This window comes from Oryzias melastigma, linkage group LG3 (genome assembly GCF_002922805.2).
Source record: "Oryzias melastigma strain HK-1 linkage group LG3, ASM292280v2, whole genome shotgun sequence".
NCBI classification, from domain to species: Eukaryota; Metazoa; Chordata; class Actinopteri; order Beloniformes; family Adrianichthyidae; genus Oryzias; species Oryzias melastigma.
This window is the reverse complement of record NC_050514.1, coordinates 1,585,925-1,598,980: the sequence shown is the minus strand read 5'-3', so window position 1 is coordinate 1,598,980 and position 13,056 is coordinate 1,585,925.

The window sequence follows — 13,056 nt, the reverse complement described above, 5'->3', positions numbered from 1 at the left end:
AGTGATCTTGCATGGGGATTGATACAAACTAAGTAGGGAGTAGGAATGTTCTTAATGATGTGCTGCTTTTCAAACAAATTTAAACACTTCCTGTCAATAAGTTGAAGAAATGCAAACTTGCTGACCAGATGCCTCAAAGATGAGAGCAAATACTTTCTCACTTAGAGGATCAATCTTTCTCAAGTGGTACACCATCTTTTTATGTAGCCACAAGGGGAGCAAAGCCGGCGTCCTTCCATGCTGCTCCCAAGCCTGAGTAGAAAACAGGATTGTGCCAGGAATGGCATCCAGCATAAAACTCTCTGCCAAAGCAAATGTGCGACTAGGTGGAAGCAGTTTTGCTATGATAACCCCAGAAATTCTGAAAGGTGGAAGATAACAACATCATATTTGTATTGATATTGCAGTAAAAGTGTCTAATGCCTTAACCACAATTGCCCTTTTGGGTGGATACAAGATGCCTGCAGATGAAAAATAGGCAAATCGGTACAAGACATGGGAGTGACTCGCAAAACATGTACAACCATAGACAACCTGATGAACCTGTAAAGAAAAGGCTCATGAACATTTTTTTTTTTACAGTAACAACTTGTAGTGTACACAACACTTTAGGATAGGTAAGAGGGGAGTAGGTGAGACACAGGTGTGTTGTACAGATTTTTTCATTTTCTTTATCCCCGAACCCTGCGAAGGAAGTGAAATTCAAGTGAAAGGGTGTCCCTTGCACACAGTCTAATGGGTAGAAATTAGTAAATTAGAGTGTAGTTTGTGATGGCATCCCATGAGCATCCTGCAGAGCTTGGCCCGCCTGTTAAACAGGGTTATTCCTTCCACCTGTTCCCCTCAGTATTTAATCCATCCCCTTCCCTCTCCTCCTCACCAGGAAGTCGACTCAGCTCCTTCCAAGCCTGTTCGTACCCTCGTCAGCCTACCTCTTACAAATAGTTCATAACACACTTACCACACATGACAATCATACGTTCCGTTTTCCTGATGTTCCTCAAGGTGGCTGCACGAGCCTCAAGGAAACAGCAAGAAACACCTGTGTTATTAAGATGCGGTTCCTCTACGGGCCCAGACAACACAACTCCAACGAGATGACTTAGGCAGACTGTGGTTTTAGACTTTAAAAAGTGCTTTGATGAGCTGAAGACAAAGGTAATAAGGTAGGGTGGTTTTGCAGATACTGAAATTTGGCTAAAAATTGTCTTTGGCAATTATGTTATGAGGTTAACATAATGTAACTTTAAAACATTTTCTTTATTTTTTTTTCTAAAAAAAATTCACGTTCAGAGAAATAACTCAGTTTGTTTTGCTTTGAATTTTGTGGGGACGTCTAATTCTCTATTAAAAAGTAAGGCTGAATCTTTGACATTTCATAGACAACCTTTGAATGTACACATTTCCACCCACTAAAAGGGTAATTTCTTTTCTTTATGCCCCTTTTCAATAAATAAAAAAGGTGTTTTCCTGAAACGCTTTGATTTGGAGCGCACAAGACCAAGAAAGGAATGCAATAAAAGGCTGTTAACCAGGAGTCCACAATTATCTTGTTGCTGTGTCTCATTTATGTTGACATGTTTGGACATGTCCTGTAATTCTGTATGGCTGAAGTGTAACCACCTGTCAAGCCTTGATGAGCTAATTAAGAGGCATTTATTTGATTGAAAGAGCAGCTAAGTTGAAGGCCGGCTCGGCTGCTGATTGCGTGCGTTCACCACTATTGCCGTTGCAGGTTCACGCTGGGCTGATTTCACACAATGTGTACCAAGACAGAGCAGTGCTTTATCACAGAGAGGAGAGGCCACATTAATAGAGGTGGAGGATCCTCATTCTCTCTGTCCTTCAGTGTCAGTGTTCCTCTCTCATTACCCATCCATGGAGGCCTTCGTTTGTTTCCCAAGCTCTTCATAAGAAACAATAAACTGACCCCCTTCCTCCCACCCTGAGGTGCTTCCTTTGGGAAGACGTAGAAGCCTCTGAAAGACGAGTGCAAGTGTGTGTGACTTATTGTGCCACAGTCTATTAGTTGAGGGGCCAGTAATTTAGTGTGTGATAGTGTGTGCATGCGCAACAGACTTTGCATGTAGTCACATGTGCGCAAGATTTGATGTGTAAATCTAACCAGAAGTGTGTGTGTGTGTGTGTGTGATCTGTTTCCAATTAGCCCTCTTGTGTCCCTGGGAGCCTGAAGGCATTGGTGGGCTGAAGCTGCAGCTGATGCTCTTGAATGGGCCCCCATCTGCTAAGAGAACCTCACAATGAGGCGCTGCACGGCTGCAGACAGCGGACCGCATTGGGAGTGAAGACTGACAAGCTTCACGGGGGTGATGGAGAGGGGAAGGAGCCATTAAGGACAAACAGCGCTGGGGGGGGGGGCTGCATATTTGAAGAAAGACGGTAAAGCATATAGGGAACGCTAATTCAAGTGCAAACACGGGAAAACACATTCACATATTCGGATTTATTATTGGATTTTTTTTTTTATCTTGGAGAAAAGCAAAATTTGGAGTTTCAACTGAAGATTATTGGGTAAAATATTGTTACCATTTCAAGTACATCTTGTAACTAATACTATAATGTTCTATTTAGAGGATTGATACAACCTTGTTTCGATTTTTTTTAAACAGATCTATCAAAATGGCTTGACTTTTTTGAATACTAAGATTATTGTCAAATATCCCCAAATTCCATCTAAATGCAAGTGTTCAACACGTTTTGCAGGTGGCCATGCCGCATCCTTACAGCAGTAGACAGCCAGTTGCTGAATATTATGCATAATTTATATGGTATGTGAAACCGGCTGTCACAATGAATTCATATTTGGAGTAAATACTCCTGTTTTTGTATGTTAAATGCAGATTTATTTTGTCTTTGATGTGAAAGACTCCTCTGTTGTTTTCTCACTGACTGTTTTCTGTGAAAAGACACTTTCCAAATACTTTTTTTTAAATTTTTTTTTTATTTTTTATGGTTTGCTAGCAGTCGACACACATGCGTCAAGACTGAGTTGGATGTTGTAGGGAAAATGCAGTAGTTTTCCAAAGTAAAAATTCCTTCAAATCAGTTTATGAATTAAAGAGAATAAATGTAGGTTGTGGGTTTTTTTTTTCTGCAGCCTGGTAACAGCTGTCACATGGACCCTGAAAGGGGCCATACCATGATTTCCTTAAGTCTTTCAGAGTAAACTATATCCATATATATGAACATATTTTACTTTTGGAACACTGGAAAAAAATATAAAATGTTATTTTGGTGAACCCGGGAGTAAAACGACTCGATCTCTGAGGCTCCGCCTTTCACTCCTTGAGGTTGCCGGCCATTTCATGATGTCATCTTAGAGCTGCCCACGTCACCCACAAAAAAAAAACCCCATCACATTTTTAGGCATTTTTTCCCCAAAAATTGGCTCAGACAGAATGGTAATGGCTAATTGATTTAATTAATAAATTGGATTAATTGCTCCTTCATGATCAATGTCCAAACTGTGGGCACTCATGAATCACAGGGACGTCATGTATACATCACTACCAAACCCGAGTCCCCAATTTTGTCAACCTGCTTAAACTTTCAATGTGTGACCTATGGCTGCATGTTTTGTATGTAGTAGTCTTAAAAATGGTTCTAAAAATGTGCCTAGATATGTGTGAATGCAATTGATTTGATGTGTCAGTGCATTTACATACTTTTTATTGGAAGTGGTTGCTTGAAAATGTGTTGCTGAGAGCGATGTAAACATAGTTTGAAGTTATGCTATAAAAAAAAGCAAACTTTAGTCGACTCTCTCTCTGTCTCTCACACTCTCTCTCTCTCTCTTTATATATACATAGATATAGAATATTAGTCTATTACATTGTTTTGCCCCAGTCGTCTAATAACCCTATTTCACAATTTAGTGCGGTGGAAGTAAACCAGGAAGAAAGACTGACTGCGGCCACACAAAGATGTTAAAATCTCGTCTCAAAAGCCGTGGTTTGGGATTTTGTGCTTAACAGAAGGCAAGTAAGTAGTACGTTTTTATTAATATAACACTTTACACAGAGGGCAACTCACAAACTACTTCACAAAGTTAAAATACAAGTCCAAATAAATAAAAAACCATACATATCAAATAAATACAGGAAAAGTTGATCCTTTCACCACCATTTTATGTGCATTTTTTCATTTAGCTAACACTAAAGCCTAGATACTGTAATGATAGAATATATTTGAATCACTGAAATGAAATTTTAAATTAATTTTGAGTGTTTGAAAAAAATAATTTAGATAAATTGTCTATTCTAGATATTCAAAAGTGGATTAGACTGTCTCAGCCTACTTTAATATGAAATCCAAAAGGGTTTTTTAGCTTTCTAATAAAGAAAGGTGTGAGAAGGAGAAAAAATAACCAACAGGACTGTTCATTAATCAAGGCCTTGAAATGTGCCCTGCTACGGAAAAATCTTGTTTCCAGGCAACAATGCTGAAATGTTGAATCAGAGATTGAATGGGCTCTCTGTGTCTCTTGCTAACATCCCACTAATCCATGTGGAATTGTAGATCTGTGAAAAAAAAAGTTTGTTTTGTTCTATTCTCTGCCTATTACAGTAAGCCCATTTCAGACAGCACGGAGGAGGTATTAATTGAAGTACGTGACCTAAGGATGTCCAAAGTAAAGATTAAAAGGAGTGAAAACGAAAATTGGATCCAGTCTAAAAAACGGAAAAAAACAAGCAAATATCCGTTTATTGGTTGTTGGATTTAGTTTATTATTATTGAAGACGTTTCACCTCTTCTTCTAGAGGTTTTAGTTTAAGACTCAAACGGTTTATAATTTTAATTGAGGAGTAAGATCTTCGTAAAAACCCAGCTGTCATGATGGGACTTGTTTCTTTCCTTTTCTTTGTTTTTTCTTCCTTTTCCTTCTCTCCTCAGCCTGAGATTCCTCTTCTCCATCTCTTTCCCCCCCTCCTAGCAGGTCTCCCCGGTGCATGCTGGTTTGGAGAGGCTCTGGGTGTTTCAAGCACTCACCTCATCGAATCAGCTGTTCAGCCAGTATTTAAGCTCTACAGCTCCCAGTATTCATCGCCAGATTGTCGCCTACCTTTGGAATTCTGCCATCTCGAGTACAGACAACCAACAACTCCGGATCTACGTTTCTCCTACAACCTCACAAACCACAGATCCTGCTCTCAGGGACGTGCACAGGATTTTTGAGGGGCAGGGGCTCAAATTTGGAAAAGGGCACCAAAAACGTGTGTTTTTTGTTTTGTTTTTTTTCCTTAAAGCAATATGACAATTAAGGAAATTAACAATTCAGCTATAGGACCTGTGTAGGTGAAAGTCATACAACAGTCATCTCATGTTATTGTCAACATGAGTTCATTCACTTTGGAGCTGCTATGATTAGTCAACGACTAATTGACTATTTCTGGACTATAAGTCGCACCGGAGTATAAGTCGCAGTAGCCAAAAAATCCATTATGAAGAAGAAAAAAACATATATAAGTCGCTCCGGAGTATAAGTCGCACTTTTAAGAGAATAGTCCAACATTTATGAACAAATTCAACAAGCCCGACGTAACGTTGCATTTGACATCAAATGCGATTTATGTGTCAAATTCGAGTCCGTTGAATCTTTTGATGTGCGTCTAATTTAATGCTCAATGCTTGTCCAAAAATGTGTTCATAAACTAGACACTCCCATTGGAGAAGCTGTCTGAAGTTTTTAGCCTCATCGCTACATGATGGAGGCTTTGGCTGTTTATCTCGTTTAAAATACACAGAAGATACGGATGATGTTGAGAGGTTAAGTTATTTATTTTAAAGAACACAAAAGCATCTATAATCATCTCTCCATTCTGGGTTTGGGACAGCAGTTTTTTGTCTTTTTCTAGCAGCAATCGTTACCTTCTAGCCTGCAGGAGCTGCATCCAAATGACAGTTTTTAGCTGCTCTTCTGTCTGTTTATAACCCAGTTTGATGGCTTGTTGTCCCGCATTAGTCCAGGAAGAGGAAAATAAAAAGGAAACCGGTTTAAGTGGGGAAAGTGGGGAAAATAACAAATATATGAGCCTATTTATGTCTAACAAAATCGCATATAAGTCGCTCCTGAGTATAAGTCGCACCCTTGGAAAATCTATGAAAAAAGCGCGACTTATAGTCCGGAAAATACGGTAGTCGACAGCTAATTTTGTAGTCAATTAATCGTTACTTTATATTATATGGAGTCAGAGTGTAGTAAAGTTGAAAGTTATAATGGAATTCTGCTAGCTTTTTGGACTAGTAAGGTTTTTTAGGCTATTTTGGAGTTCAACTAATATTTCAGGTGCATGCTACCTATTTTGGCTAATTTAGGCTTTTTTGTTTTTAAAGCTATTTTAAAGTTTTGCTAAAGTTGCTAGCTGTTTTGGCTAAGTTAGGTTGTTTTCAGTTTTTTAGGCTAATCCAGTTTGCGCATGACTCCTTTAGTCCTAATTGCAAAAACACTGGTGATTAGTCGACTGTTAAAATAATTTTTGTGGCAGCAATAATTCATTTTATTATAGACTTGTAAGGCAAGGCAAGGCAAGGCAAGTTTATTTGTATAGCACATTTCATGTACAGAGACAATTCAAAGTGCTTTACATAAAACATTAAAAGAAACAATCAAAAGAAATAGTAAAAATGTCATTCATCATCATTCAAACCATTAAAATAAAATTAAAAGAAAGTAAAAAGATTTTAATTTAAAACAAGCATAGATAAAAAGTGCGGACGTAAACTTTTGAATACATATTAATCAAATGCAACTGAGAACAGGTGAGTCTTTAACCTGGATTTAAATACACTGAGTGTTTCAGCAGATCTAAGGTTTTCTGGAAGTCTGTTCCAGATCTGTGGAGCATAGAAGCTGAATGCAGCTTCTCCATGTTTAGTTCTGACTCTAGGAACTGATAAAAGACCGGATCCTGATGACCGGAGAGGTCTGGCTGGTACATACTGGGTCAGGAGGTCAGTCATGTATTTTGGTGCTAAACCATTCAAAGCTTTATAAACCAGTAACAGAACTTTAAAGTCTATCCTCTGACAGACAGGTAACCAGTGTAAAGACCTCAGAACTGGACTGATGTGGTCTACTTTCTTGGTCCTTGTGAGAACCCGAGCAGCAGAGTTCTGAATAAGCTGCAGTTTCCTGATGGATTTTTTTGGTAGTCCTGTAAAAACACTGTTACAGTAATCAAGTCGACTAAAGATGAAAGCATGCACTAGTTTCTCCAGGTCCTGCTTAGACATCAGATCTTTAATCCTTGAGATATTTTTGAGATGATAATAGGCTGATTTAGTGACTGCCTTAATGTGTTTATCAAAATTTAAGTCTGTGTCTATCACTAAGTAAAAAATCATTTTGATTGAAAAAAAAAGGAAAAAAGATTTTTTTTCCTTTTTTTTTCTCTTTCTCTTTGTTTTTTTTTTCTTACATCACTAACAAGAGTTATTTAGTATGATTTGAATAAAAACTTCAAAATTAAAGCCGAACACGCTCGCAGTAATGTCATCATTTTGGGGGGGTCACGCGCAACATGCCAAAAATTCATTTTCAATTTTCCCTACGTGTGATAACATTTTGAGGTACTTTTCGTTCATGTGGCGGGGGTGAAATTTTGGTTCAAAGGCGCAGAAAGATAGAATGTTAGAGCAAAAACAATATGGTCCTTGCAGTCAGTAGATGCTGCTGTGGGCCATAATAAAACAACAACAGTAGGGCTCTTTTTGATACAAAGCAAAAAGGCAGGTGCTCAAGCACTCCTATAGGGCCCTATGTGTGCACGAGCCTGCCTGCTCTACCTGCTCACCCCCGTGAAGACACAGGAACACCACTCACTATCTCTAGATTTGGAAACCATCTCCATATCTCCTGTGCAGCATCTCCACTCCTCAGTCTCAATCTCTCTCCACCATCCCTGCATGAACGCCAACTCCGGATCCTACTGCTGTGTCAGAACCTCACCAGTCAACTTCTCCACCCCCTAAATAAATCTTTTACCTTCACCATCAGTCGTGTTTGTGCTGTCCGGGTTCCAGCACTTGGGTCTTTCTCACCTTGTCAAACCATGACACCAACAACTGTGGAATTTCTTCCTTCCAGGATGACGTTACTCATTATTGCAGATGGAGGGCTCTTGAGATAATCGTGTGGAGATTGTAAAAATTAAATTATCCTACTGGACAAAAGCCTATTTTGTGACACTACAAAACAATAACACTAAAAAGGAAAAATTGAATAATAAATTAGCAAGTATGAAAAAAAAATCTTATTTTTGGTCATCATCACATTTTTATATTATCTGCTTCAAAGTGAAAAACTCTTGGTGAAAGATAACCAGTAAGAAGAAATCATTGAATTGGAATATTAGGACGTGGCAGCAGTGAACTATCAGCTAAAATACATTCAACAAAAAAGGAGAAAGAAATGAAATTAAAAATAAAGTGAGGCAAATACGTATTGAACATCTGATGAAATCAATGTTTATATTTGGTACAGTAGCCTTTGTTTGCGATTTCACAGGTCATATGTTTCCCGTAGTTCTTCACCAGGTTTGCACACACTGCAGGAGGGACTTTGGCCCACTCCTCCACACAGATCTTCTCTAGCGCTATCAGATTGATGGGCTGTCACTGAATAACAGAGATCGAGCTCCCTCCAAAGATGTTCTATAGGTTGAGTTCTGGAAACTGGCTACTCCAGAACCTTGATATGCTTAAGCCACTCCTCGGTTATCCTGGCTGTGTGCTTTGGCCCATTGTCATGTTGGAAGACCCAACCACAACCCATCGTCTATGTTCTAACTGAGGAAAGGAGGTTGTTCCCCAAAATATCACAATACATGGCCCTGGTCATCTTCTCCATAATACAGAACAGTCGTCTTGTCCCATGCGCTGAAGAAAAACCCCATAGCATGATGCTACCACCCCTATGCTTCACAGTAGGGATGGTGTTCTTTGAATGGTGCTCATCATTCTTCTTCATCCAAACACGTAGTAAGACCAAAAAGTTCAATTTTGGTCTGATCTGATCACATGACTTTATTCCCATGATCCAAATGGTTGTTGGCAAACTTAACCCAAGCAATGGAACCATCCAGACTGTATATGATTTCAAACTATGACGTCATAGTGTATTACCAACAGTAACTTTAGAAATGCTTTCGATCAGTCAGACAAGATTCATTTTGCATTTTCAACATTATCTAGAGTGTAAATTGTTGCAATTGCTGAAGGTTGAACTGAACATACTAGATGTAAATGTTGACGGTGAAAAGTGTGAGATTTCTAAATTTAGAGCAATATTTAGCTTTTCTAAAGAATAAAAAAAAAGTGAAATGTAGAAAATGATGTTCACTATTCATGTGAGAGCTTAAAAAAATTGTAGTCAGTGTTTTTTTTAAATTCTAAACTAACTATTTATTGTAGATCCCATTTATATGAAGAAATTGTTTCTATTACTCCCTCAAACATATCTGTGCAAAGTGTCACAAAGCCTAAAAGACCCACTCTAATGAATGATTTTGATGTTTTTAACATGCTTTTGTCGCATTTTATCATGATGAAGGACATATAATAACATAATTAAAGGTAAATAAAAAAAAAAAAAATAAGGTGAATTTCTGATGAACTCCTGTCGTGCTGCTCAAACTTTGTCCTAAAAACTAACAGGTTTTTGATTTTACCTCTGAGGTGAGCGGAACTGTTGTCACGAAAAAAGTCCACCTTCATTTCCCATCATCTATCGACTAGATTTTTGGCGTCATTGCTACAAGCTTTTTCCAACTTCAGTTTTTCTTCTCCTCCCAATTCTCAACTATTTAAAGTTATAGTTTATTCATTTATATGGCATCTGAAGTCAAACAAGGCACTGTACAGTAAAATCTACAAGCAACAATTAAAAAAAAATTACAAAAAGATTGAAAAATAAATACATTAGCAAAGCAAGAACACTGATAAAAGCTTTAGCTTTGAGTTAAAATAAAAAAAAATACTCACACATACAACTTCAAGCTTTATTTTGATATACTCTATCATGAAAAAAAAGCCATAAGAAAATGTTAAAAGCTCCAAAAACACAAATTTAATTGGAGTGGCTACTTAACAACACTCTTGTTGCAGTTCTTCATCCTGACAACCACTGTCCACAAAGAAATCAGAGTAAAAAGGCAGAAATTGCACTGATATTTCTGTGATTTTGTATAAATATTATCTGATAAAGCCATGAGTGTTAAATGATCAAATATAAAGGCTCTTTAAAACTACTCACATATTCTTTAAGCCTGATGCCTTTAACCACAGCTATCAGTTTTGTTTGCAGCAGAAGCTTGAGTCTTGCTTGTGTGTGGTTATGGATTTAAGCTTTTCGTTTTGTCTTCATCCTATATGCCTCACCGGTGGAATCATTTTTGCAAAGTGGGTCATGCATACCCCTCCATAATCCCCTCCCATCCCACATCCGTCTGGTCAGGCCAATTAGAAGGCACCCTACTGAGAAAGTCTCTTTTATCTTTCTGAGGAGACGTCAAAGCTGGCAAAAATGATATCAACCCTGTCCCTGGATGAGGTGAATGAAATCGTGGGGATGTGATGCTCTTGGATTCTATACCTTCATTCAAGATAGACCATAGTTCTAAAGGCAGAGACAAAGTTACTTAATGGTCTGATAAAAAAAAAAAAATGACAACTTATCAAATGTGGTAATGAATGGTACCAAATGACATCTTCTAGTTGAGATTGGCAGAGATGCTGTCAGTGTTGGGAATGGGAAGCAGGTCACAGCAGGACACTTCAGGTACACAGTTAAGACCAGCTGCTCATCAATTGGCATCAAACAGAAAAAGACTCACCACCCACTTTATTAGGTACACCTTAGTACCGGGTTTGACCCTCTTTTGCCTTCAGAACCCTTGGTGGTAGAGATTCAACATGGTACTGGAAACATTCCTCAGAGAATTTGGTCCATATTGACATGTTAGCATCACACAGTTGCTGCAGATTTGTCGGCTGCACATCCATGATGCCGATCTGCTGTTCTACCCATTGACTGTATAAGTAGGGAGTGGAGATAACAAGCGTTGAGGTCCCCCATAGGAAATGCCTTACCTCCAGCCCTCGTGAAATCATGCTACAGCCTTCACCGTCACTTCCTGGTACTTCTGCCACCATATTGCGAACGAATGCCGCCCCTCGACCACGGTTAGTCTGAGTCATCTGAGTCACGTTTTTAGAGAAACTAATGTCGTCAATCATGAGTGAGGTTGTTCCGGCTTGTTTGACGTTAACATCCCTTCCACTGAAAGTGGATCAGGGGAATCTGTCAATAGAACGTTCAAAGCAGGTTCAGCAGGAGACCTTCTGATTTTATCTGATTGGTCAGTTTATAACTGGTAATAAAGAAAAAAAAAATGAGGATTAGAAAGAATATACTAAGAAGAATGTATCAGAGCAAGAATGATTACTCTGACAATGACTGAGAAATAACTGTCTATTTCTCAATGGAAGTCTGTGGGACTTTGACCTTCTTACAACCAACAGGTACTTATTTGGAACACGAGAAGGGAGGGGTTGAGCAGTCCAGTTCTTACTTATACAGTCAATGATTCTACCAGGTGATCTACTGGGTTGAGATCTTATAACGTAGGAGGTCATTGGAGTCCAGTGAACTCATTGTCATGTTCTAGAAACCAGTCTGAGATGATTCCAGCTTGATGATATGGAGTCTTATCCAGCTGGAAGTAGCTTCAGATGGTACACTGTGGTCATAAAGGAATGCAAATGGTCAGCAGCAATACTCAGGTAGACTATGGTGTTGTAAACATGCTTAATTGGTACTAAGAGGCCCGATTTGGACAGGTGTACCTAATAAAGTGACCAATGAGTGTAGATATTTTGATGTAATACTCAGAATAACCATACCTGTTTCATGCTAAAAAATTACAAACACCAACTGAAGTGAAGAACCTTGATTAATATCAGATAAAACCTTTGTCCCAATTGCTCTTGCAGTAGATATGGGCAGACCGAAGAAGGACAAACCTGCGCACAGGTGGCCCTTACAAAGTATCAAGGTTGTAGATTGCACTGTGAACCCATAGAGCAAAAATATTCATGCAGATTTTTTCTATGTGCATCCTGTGAGCAACACACTTATGAAACATGCACAGGGTAAAGAAAAGCTGAAGTAGGTGAGACACAGCTGTGTTGTATTCAGTTTTTGATAACACTTTATGATAAGATTCCTTAACAAGCTTTATTAACACATTAGCAAACATTATTGATTTGTTTATAGGGTTTTAGTAAGACATTTATGAGCACAATAAGTCAAATAAGGTTTATTAACATACTTAGTAAGATTCATAAACACCTGAGATATTGATTTACATTAGCCTGACAAAAACTTACACAACCACATCCACAGCAATCGTATGTTCCATTTTCATGAGGTTTCTTGAGGTGGCTGCATGAGCCTCATGGGAACTGTGAGACACCTGTCTGTCTATAACCCTCTACAACCCCAAACCTGCATGGCTGCATTTGACTAAAGATTTTGTCAGGTGCAAAAGAGATTGTAATCCCCCAAAGGCCACGAGTAAATAAAACTGGGGATGATAGCAGTAAGGCAAAATTGGAACATAAAATGTACAATACCCCTGTTGTGAAGAAGATCACATCATCATGATTTACACAACCAAGTACAATTCAGGAATGTTCTCTAAGGAAATGTTCTCATATTGAGAGTGCCCAACTGAAACTATTTAGTTCCACGAGATTTTTTAAACTATTTTTTAAACATTTGAAAATATTAGCTTAGAATGTAACAACTAAGTCCATAAGTCACAGTTAGTTCATTTGTCAAACAAATTCAAATGTGATTGTGATAACTGAAACCAATTGAACAGTAGGCCCTAAATCTCTTTTCTATCAACGTTTACTTTTCAAATGGAATTAAATACACTTTTACATGATGATCAACATTTTTTGGAAATGGTCTGTATAAACTTCAGCTTCCTTGCACTCAGCTCCACTTAAAATCATGCTAAAGAAGTGGTA